The sequence below is a fragment of the Cyrtonyx montezumae genome, unplaced genomic scaffold, assembly GCF_038088225.1.
Source record: "Cyrtonyx montezumae isolate F1298 unplaced genomic scaffold, pur_monq_1.0 scaffold_3, whole genome shotgun sequence".
In the NCBI taxonomy this organism is placed as follows: domain Eukaryota; kingdom Metazoa; phylum Chordata; class Aves; order Galliformes; family Odontophoridae; genus Cyrtonyx; species Cyrtonyx montezumae.
Window position 1 is genome coordinate 71,732,221 of NW_027072034.1, and position 10,318 is coordinate 71,742,538.

The window sequence follows — 10,318 nt, forward strand, 5'->3', positions numbered from 1 at the left end:
GACGTCTCCATTTAAGAAAACGCACAGATCTGTTTTGAATAAAATAACTTCACCATCCGTGAATTTCACTATGGTTATAAGCCTGCAACAGATGCCTGGCAAAATGAGACAGACTTGTGTCTTCCTCAAGACTAATACTCATTTTCCCACGCTGCTTTTGCTACGCAGTTCCTTTCAGCTCCAGGAGGGTGCTAGGAGCAGAAATCATGTGGGAAACTATTCACATTAGCTCAGAGAAATCTGCAGCCAATCGGAAACAACCCCAAATATATTTCACATTAGTCACACATACAGCACGCATAGACTGAGAGATGGTGGAGTATGAAACTTATTCCACGTGTCACGAGTGTGGCAGCAATCAATTTTAGTCTCGCACCCTAGAAGGAGAGGAAGACACAACCTCACCAACACAGTTTTTATCAAGAAAAAATTCACATAAGAGACAGCCATGTGATCTCACAACTCCCTCTGCAAGAAAGCCCATAAATATTCAAAGCTTGCCAATTACATTCACTACAGTGAAGTATAACTCATTTTGGCCATGTACTGACAGTGGCCACTGAGTAGACCTTTCTGAGTAGACCTTTGCAATGGGATCTGTTCTTTGGCATAGACATTAAGTGATCCACCTCTTTTCCAAGCCCAAACTCATTGTGTTGACTATTTGTTTTTTTGTACCAGTAGGCCTCCATTTGGGAAGATTAATCCTGTTGATGCCTCCTGGTGTTGTTCAGGCAGGTTCTCACCTTCTCTCAGGTATTTTGTGGCAAATGAATCATAGAATCACTCAGGTCAGAAAAGATCTCAAAGATCATAGAGTCCAACCACGACCTAATGATACTACCCTAACTCTAACAACCCTCTGCTAAATCACGTCCTTGGGCACCACATCCAAATGGTTTTTAAACACATCCAGGGATGGTGACTCAATCACCTCTCTGAGGAGCCTATTCCAGTGCTTAACAACCCTTTCTGTAAAGAAGTGTTTCCTGATATCAAGCCTAAACTTACCCTGGCACAACTTATAGACATTTCCCCTTTTCCTGTCACAAGTGAGAAGAGACCAACCCAACAATGAATATATTATTTCCAGCATACTGTGCTAGGTGGTGGGAAAGAGAAGGTATTAACTAAACTAACCTTTGTGCCAGGTCATCTCCCCATTCCCTCATCATACTTCCTCTTACATTCATGAGCTGTGAATACAGAGATCAACTCCAGATAATGACACAGCGTGCAGAGTAACAGGTACCACAGTAAAAATAATGACTTTTCCCTCTTGTGAGGCAATGTTAGACCCTCTTTCCTCTGTCCTCCGGCTTGCTAAAAAGGTATGAAGCAAACAATATTTTTTCAATAAGCTTTGTTGCTTTTATAAAAAAAAAAAGAAAGGTGGTAAGAGTATTCTATCCTTCACAGAAGCTTTGTTTGTGTGTTTCTCCTCAGCTTGCAGGTTTTTGCTATTTTACGGAAAATATTCCATGGAACTAATCCATGGAAAGATGGCACAAAATGTCCACTGGCTCTCAATACTGTTCTTCTGGCATCAGATTTCACCTTATAGCTGCCTAGGAAAAAATCAGCATGGAGAAAACAAAAGAATGAAAAACATGCTGTACGCATCATACTAGGAAATTTAGTTCAACAGATATTTTTTCTTTTCCATAACCCAGGCAGCACCTCTCAGTCACACCAAGTAATTCCTACGCAGGATTAAAAAGCATCAAGAGCACGTTCTTCCTCACGTCAGCTGCCCCTAACTGGTACCTGTATTGCCAGCATGGCAATTTGAACCACCAAATGGGGCTGTTGCCTCCAATCCACTGGGGAACCTTGTGATAACAATCATCTTCAGCACAAAAAAAGGGAAACGACTGAATCACGAGAGCATGACTTGAGCAGATACAAGCTGAAGGACAGAGGCTTGAATAAATGTACGCTCAAAAATGAAACCCAGGAGGCGGCTACAGAGGTTGTTGTCAAGATAAGAAAGTAAAACAGATGCCCTGTTTTTGAAGATAAAATGGCAAAACAGATGCCTCAACTCAATGTAACATCAGTGGGAACCAGTTCAGGCTACCCCCCCTTAAAGGGTTGGAAATTTACAGCAAAATGACCAGAGATGTAACCATTTCTTGGAATTTCTGTCACGTCCTTGGAATGTAATTAATATGTAAACACTATGCCTTTAAATATGTAGTTGCTTCTCTCTTTGGTGTGCAAGTTAGGCAGGAGATTATCCCCCTCACACCCGGCACCTTAATAAACATACCTGCTTTATAACCTTATGTGGGTTATAGAGTTCGATACCGCAGATCAGGATCAAAATCATAGGCAGTGGTCAGTGTGTTCTGCTCAGGGTACAAAAGAAAGCTAATACCACTTTGCTTAGCACATATCTGCCCTGGCACTTAACTGAGCAATAAAAAGTACAGAGACTCCCTGAAGCAGTAAGCCAGTAAATGACATAAAAGAAACCCTCCACCTTTACATCAGACAAAGAGACGTCATGAAACAAACCAACCAAACAAACAAACTAGATGACATACTACAAACCAAAACACCCCTATGCACTTATTATCTCTACACACAAGAGGCTGGCAACGGGTTACTGAGGCCAAGGGGATACTAGCTAAAACAAATTGTTGGATATCAGGAAAAACGTGCTCTCAGAGAGAGCAGTAAGGCAGAGGCACAGGCTGCCCAGGGAGGTGGTGACACCACTGTCCCTGGAGGTGTTGAAGAACCATGTGGACATGGCACTGAGGGACATGGGTAGTGAGCATGGTGGGGATAAGCTGACAGTTGGACTGGGTGATCTTAGAGGTCTTTTCCTACATTAGTGACTCTGTGATTCTAGGAAGTTAGGACTTAAGCCACAATCACATAATTATTTCTGGATTCTACAGTGAATTAAGTCAAGAAATACTCACTGTTTACTAACCCCTTAGATCAAGACATGGAAGAAAGCTATGACAGGATTAGGTTGTCCCATATTGTACAGTACCTGTAATCTGTGTGACATTTTTTATGCTCTGATCTTGTTTGTAGTGAAGGGCAGAAAAACTGTGGTAGAGAAAATGATGAACAAGCATTTATCTACATTTTCTACTCTGCAGATAAATTCCCATTCACGTTATATCTGCAAAAAAGTTGAATGTCGCATTGTTGACTGTGTTATCCTAACTGCAAAATCTGTTCTTCACAGATTCTTATCGTTCAGCTCTTTACTGGCTTTATTGTGGATCCTTTCAGAAAGTGTCCCCGTACAATTTTTGGTGTCAAGCCCTCAGTTAAGAGTCAGCTACAGAGCATCATGAAATTTTATTGGTTTTATCAAGCCAAATTCAATTTCAGTAGCATTTCCTATCTTAGATGACCTAGTAATTTTTGGACACTTAAAACCTTCAGAAGCAGATTTAGAGCCAAGGGAAAAAACACAAGTTCAGCTGCTCCTTTAACAGCTTTAGAGACAAACAAAAATCTACTTGCTGAATACATCTGAATAGATACACATTTGTTTCAGGATGAGTGAAATCTTCTCAGATGTCTCAGGGTTAGTAAATCCATCAGATTCACTATAACAGATGACAATTTCTCATTATAAGTTTACATGGCATATGTCAGAGCTGAAAAAAAAAATTAGATGCAAGATGAGAGCACCTGATCTCCAGTGTCCTGATATATCAGATGTATTTCCTGCTTTACAAACCTCTGAAAGAAAGAGAAAAAAATGCTTTCAACTCTTGTTTATGTTTATCTTAAATCAGAAGTAAAATTCAGAGGTAAATTTTAGCTAATGGAATTCTATTTTCCCTCTATTTTGTTCAGAAAGATAAAGACAATACTAGAGAAGTATATGCCCTAGAAAAAAAAAATAAAAAAACATGTCCCAAGGCTTCTTCAGACTGTTGCCTTCATGTATACATAAACATCTGCATCAATAAAAAGAAACATTCAAATACAGAAGATTCTACTATTTCTCTTAGTGGTGTGGAAATGATGTTCAAATAGCAAAAGAAAAATCAGGGTTGACTTAAATCATCTGTTACAAAGGGAGAACAATATAGTCAAGAGGAAAAATATATATGAAAGATATGCAGGTTAGATTAAGCACACTGATCTGTAACTGGATAATACCACATTCTGTATTTAAAACAGGTTCCAAGAATCATTTTAAGTCTGTTTTTTGTTGTTGTTGTTTTTTTGTTTTTTTTAGAAACAATCCCATGCAGCTTTAGCTTTCAGCTCTGCAGATAACATGGTGGGAAAGCCTGGTCCTCATGAAATCTGTCTTTTATCACTTTGGGTCAGAACCGCATTGGGAACAGGCACGGCACAGCTCTGGATTTCCAATGGCCCTCTTGTAATATGTGCTAGCTGCTGGTCTCCATCCTGATGACTCAGTTTTGGATCTGTTGGTTTACCACTCAGTACCAAAAGGCATCTTTTTATCCTCCTCCTTTTCCACACTTTAAGCCCCTGTTTGATGGATCTGTTTTTGTTTATCCATTTCAACATTATATATCTTAACACACTGGTTTGTATAAATGATAAATGGTTGTCATTACTGCTTTCTCATACCTAGAACAACAAAAAAAAAAGTTATATACTCAATTAAAGCATAAGGCTTCATGCTGTGAAGCAGTACAGAACTAAATTTGATGAGAACACACAGAGTTTGCAAATGTTGTACCTCAAGATGCAAATATTTTGTAACTGTAAAAAGAATAAGTCCATGTGCTGATAACTGAAAAGATGCACCTTCTTTTTTTCTGGGGAATCTGGTACGTTGGGGGTCAGCCTCTTCTCCCAGGTAACAGCAATAGTATGAGAGGGAACGACCTCAAGTTGTACCAGAGGTAGTGCAGGTTGGACATTATGAAACATTTCTTCCCAGAAAGACTGGTGAGGCACTCAGCAGGAAAGCTGAAGCAAAAGTTAGATCCTTGGCATGCAGGAGTGTCAAAATGATTCTCCTGACTTCAGTGAAGCTACGTCACTTATACTTGCTGAGGTCAATGCAGAACAACCTTCAAGATGTTACTGCAGTCTCAGCTTATGGCAACAAAGTACACCTCTAATGAAAAAGTAAAATAAAATACTCAGTAATATACTACAGAAATTAGGAGTATTTCCTGGATGTATTACAGACTCTGGTGGCTGGTGACAGTATTCAGACATCAGGAAAAGGAATAGAAGGTGGAAAGAGATTCACATTTGTTATTGCCAGAGTCTTAGATGTAGATACTCTCTGTCCCATGGAACTATTTTTTGAGGAAGAGCATACAGATTCATAGGATCACAGAGTGGTGTGGGTTGGAAGTGACCTTAACAATCACCTATCTTCAGCCCCCTGCCACAGGCAGTGCTGTCAACCACTGGACCAGGCTGATGTTTCTGTGTGGTACATATGTACTTCTTCTTCATGCGCCTTGTACAAAATAATGAAGTAGATAAACTTATTATCTGTAAATTTCAAAAGAAAAGGAATACAAGTTACAACCAACATCAGAAATCCATCTCCAGAGAGTGACAAACATTCATGCAACCAAGATCTAGATAACTTATTATGTTCTTTAGATCAGAAGGGAAGGGAAAAAATAATAATAAAGCCACAGTTTTATCAGGGCATCTACCCTAAGGAACAGAAAGATGCATGTGCTGAATGGAAAAAGCTGAACTAGACTGGTAGAACTACATTATTTCTTATGTCATGGCAAATGATGTAGCAATTAGAAATCAGAAGGGAGGAATGACTTTGCAAAAAAATGCCCAACATACAGAGCTAGAAAGAAAAGCCTTCCTACTTATTATGAATGTGACAGGGAAGAAGAGATTGCCGAAGGCACTGTCCTTTGAACAGCATTAATTCAATCCAGTTGTTTTTATCCGCAGTCCTGTAGGCAGTCTGATTTCTGTGCATGCATGTAAATACATACACACACACACACATCCATTTTGCAGGATGCATGCCTCCACCAGAAAGCCTACTCAACTCACACAACTCCTCATTTTTAAGAGCACTGAATTCCTGCTGTAACAGAAATTTCTGTGTTTGAACATTGATTTCAGCCTGACAAAGCAACAAAAGAACCTGCACAAGTACACTTCGTAGTTAACTCTAAAAAATTCTGCACCTAAAAGCACCAATTCACTGTCAATAGAGAGCATTTATGGAATAACTGAAGAAGGAAAGCTTTGCTTATAGTTTAGGCAGAAAAGACATTGCAGAAGACATTTCAAAATTTAAAATGTGAAGAACAAAGCCTGGGGGGAAGAGGACTGCCACTGCACCTCCTCACAAAAGGCCTCATGGATAACTGAACACCTTTTTTTTGCTGTACATGAAGAGACAGCCATTGATTTATTTATCCATTTGGGGAAAAGCCCAATACAGTAGGAAGGTTATTCTCCCCTTCCTCTCCCGACACCAGCATGATAATGTCACTCCTGTTCGCTTCTCCATTTTTTCCCTGGCTCTTTTCCCTGATTAGTAGCATGTGGTCACCAGAAAAGGATTTAATTACCACATAGCTATGTGCATGACTAATGAATATTCATTTGGTGTATCAAATGGACCTTGCCTCATGATTACAGAGGACTTCAGTGAACGAAATATTCCTGTTATCAAATCACATGATGTTTTTTTATAATGCTCGCCCAACCAGAGTGGAAGAACATCGCTGTAAAAGCAAGGAGCAAAGGGACAAGGGCTGTACTGATTCTGAACAAATATAAAACATCTTTGTATTACTCTGTGAAGATCATAGAACATTCCAAGGCTCTGATTCACAGCCTCTGTCAGACTTATCTGTGGAAAGACTTAGCTGAAGAAGCTACTGCTCTCTTGCATGGGAAAACAACTTCTTCAGGTACCTCTGTGTGAGAGAACACTGCCTTCCACCGTTAACAGTTCACAGCCTTGCATTTTGGTATAAATTGGAAGCAATATTTCCTTTTCTTAATACATTGGGATGTGGTGGCTTAGAGCTGGCATCTCATTTTCCTGGACCCCAGCTACAGGGGCAAAATATTCTGCAGGGAGCAGGGGTCAACTTCACAAATAGAGGATATAAGAGGCCTCATTCTCCCAACATGCTACATTTGAAAATTAAATTTGTATTAACTAATTTGTGTCTGCAGAACCCAAGAGAAGGTTGGCCCTGTACAGAGATGAGTGAGATTGTGTTTTGCTGCTTTTACTGGTGGAAAGCCAGGAAGTTTTGATTTTTTGGCCTCAAGGGATTGCTAGTGTTGGACACACAAGCACACCTTTCAGGCAACTCACACTTCAGACGTGAAGATGTGCTCTAATAGTTGTATGGTCCTTAGCACACATGGAGATACATCCATCCCCCTTGCACCCTACCACAAAAATACTATCCAACCTCCTGTCTAGCACTAACAACCTGCCTCAACACAAAGAATCTTCCTCTCCCAAACCTCATTTACCAGCCTATGTATTTCACCATGCCAGAAGCTCCCAAGTGTTCTGCTGACTGCTAGGCCTTCTTCCCTCAAATCTCTCTTCCATATCTTTTGGAACAGGTATATAACATCCATCTCCCTTCTTCTTGGAACATGACCATACTTTCCCTTCTAAAACCCCCAAATATTTCTGTTTCACCAACATTTTAAATGTGTAGCACCTTAACTCTCAAAAACAAGCAAACAATCAATCTTATCTGGATCCAAGATGACCTTAAGCAATGACCACAGTGGCACTGAAATGAAAAAATACCTTCTGACATCTTGTTTCAAATGCCATGTTGTTTCTTTGAATGTTGACCTGAAATCCTTGCATGGGTTCCCATGCTCCCTGTGCTGCGAGCTGCAAACTGCAAGCTGCTGGGATTCCCCTTCTCTGCGTCCCTCCTTATCCAATCTTTGTCTCACACCTCTGAAAGGCTGTAAACCACCCTAGGCAGGGTCTGACTATACTTGTCTGGTGCTTACAACACTGGGGCTCACTTATACAGGTTTCTAAATTGCTATAGAAAGAAGAACATCTTATAGTCACAACAGGCTTGCAAATCCACTTAGAGTAAGTGGATTACATTAAGGCTTTTATAACACTGATGCCTGTTCCATTACAGCCCCATATAGGTTATGCTTATTTTTATTACCTTTCCTTTGAATTAAACAGTTGGAGCAGACAGCCATGAAAAACACAGGCATTATTTCTAATAATCCAATTCCACAGCAAGCTAATGAGGGAAATCAGTCACTTTAAAGCTTTCCAGAACCGAATGAGACTTTGGAACAAGAACTTCACACTATCATTTCAGCAAGTATTTTGACATACAAAGATCACCAATTTGGAGGCTTCCCCCAGTTCAGAAATACCATCGGTTCAGTCCATGCCTATCAGAACATCCTGAAGCTGCTTATGTCTGGTGGATAAGACATGTTCAATGGGTTGACCTCACCCAGCAGCCAAACATCCATCCTGCCTCTTTCCTACGGGATGGAGAAAAAACAGAAGGGAACGCTTTGGGGGCTGAGATAATGTCAGATTGGTGCACAGAAAATGTTGTGCATACATGCAACACAGAGTGATTAATTCACCCACTACCCCCCACCAGACTACTCACTGGGAAGCAACAGACTTAACAGTTGTTTGGGAAGTCAAACACCTTCTTTCTGCAAGATTTAATGCTGAGCATGATGTTAAATGGTACAAAATTTCCCTTCAGTCAGTCTGGGTCAGCTGCCTCTGCTCTCTTCCTCCCCAGCATCTTGTTCACACCCAGCCTACTCACCTGGGGGTGGGGGAAGAGGGATGGAAAGAGTAAGTCTTGGTAATTTGCACACCATTCAATGACAGCCAAATCACTGGTGTGATTTGTTTCAGACAAATGGAAAGAACAGCACTGCACAAGCTGCCATGAAGAAAGTTAGCCCTGTCCCAGGCTGATTAAGTATAACCTCACCCCCTGATTGCATATAATTTGCACCAATCTTAGGTTCCACATTATCTGATGCATCTACATATGCTCTGGACTTTCGTCCCACTTGTCAAGGCCATCACTAAGGATCGCTAGGCACCAACACCAGCTTGGGCTGGGTCATCACTGTATTCATACACTTCCTTGTGAAACTCGCTCCCTTTTAGCTCAGGAGGTTTCTGCTGTGGTACCACTTGTACTATACAAGTCAAATCATGCACTGTTTTCCAGCAAGCATGGATCTCCTTGAGGTACACAACAAATGTGTTCATCCTTCCATACTGACCACCAATTACACTTTGATCCTTGAGCAAAGACAATTCCACTAGGGGATCGTCCCTTTCCAAAGGGACAGTGATCCAAACTGTTTTTCCCAACCACTTCCCTACAAGCAATGTAGGGACCTCACCTCTTCTCACTATATGAATGGGCTTTCTTTGGGCAGGACCAGGTCTGTTAGATCCTCTGGTGTTAATTGGTCAATTAGAGGTTTGGGATTCACCTAATTGAAACATTCACTCTTGGCCCAGGGATATACGAAGTTAGTTTTGGAAGTGACTATAACTGTCTGACTCAATTCTTTCTGGGGTATTGATCTGCAAGGCTCAGGATGGTGTTTTAGATGATGGCATGGTTTACAGGGTATGCTTCCAGCTACCCTTTAAGCATGTAGTGCTTGCAGATTCACCAAAGTGGTCCTGTACAGCCAATTGGCCAAGCCTCAGCACATCAATACACCAGCCTCCGTCCTCTGTTCCAGAGAGGCTTTACTCTCACGTGTTCCTTTATTGCAGTGCATGTTTCACATCTGCACGCGGCCCGTGGGATGTCCTCAACAGTCAGGGTCTACCCCTCAATCAAATCCACTCTGTACATTGCATCTCTCCCAATTACTGTCATTATTTCAGATTCTCATACTTTTACATGTCATTTTCTTCCTTCATCCTGCTGAGGGGAATGAGAGAGCAGATAGGTGGGCATCTGACTGCTTGCCAAGATAAACCCATCACAGTCTTTCGTTTGGCACCCTACATGGAGCACACGGGTTTGAACTGGGAACCTCTTAATATGCAATCAGACACTAGCTAGCCATGGTCAACACACGACAACCGAAACATGCTCCTTTAAGACACTTCTTATAGCTGGAGAAGGCTCTTGCCCGGAACAAAGATCAGGCTTCCCTCAGATCACCTCCTTGACTCGGTTTTTAAGTATAATTATAGTAGGATAGAATTCAAAGCTGCTGAGAAATGCATGTGATCTGTGCTTCTGCAGGCAAGGACAAGGCAGCTTATCAAGGCATTGAGCATATTCAGTGAAACTTGGTTAAATAAATCATCTTTTAAATCAACCTTTGCCCAATCAAA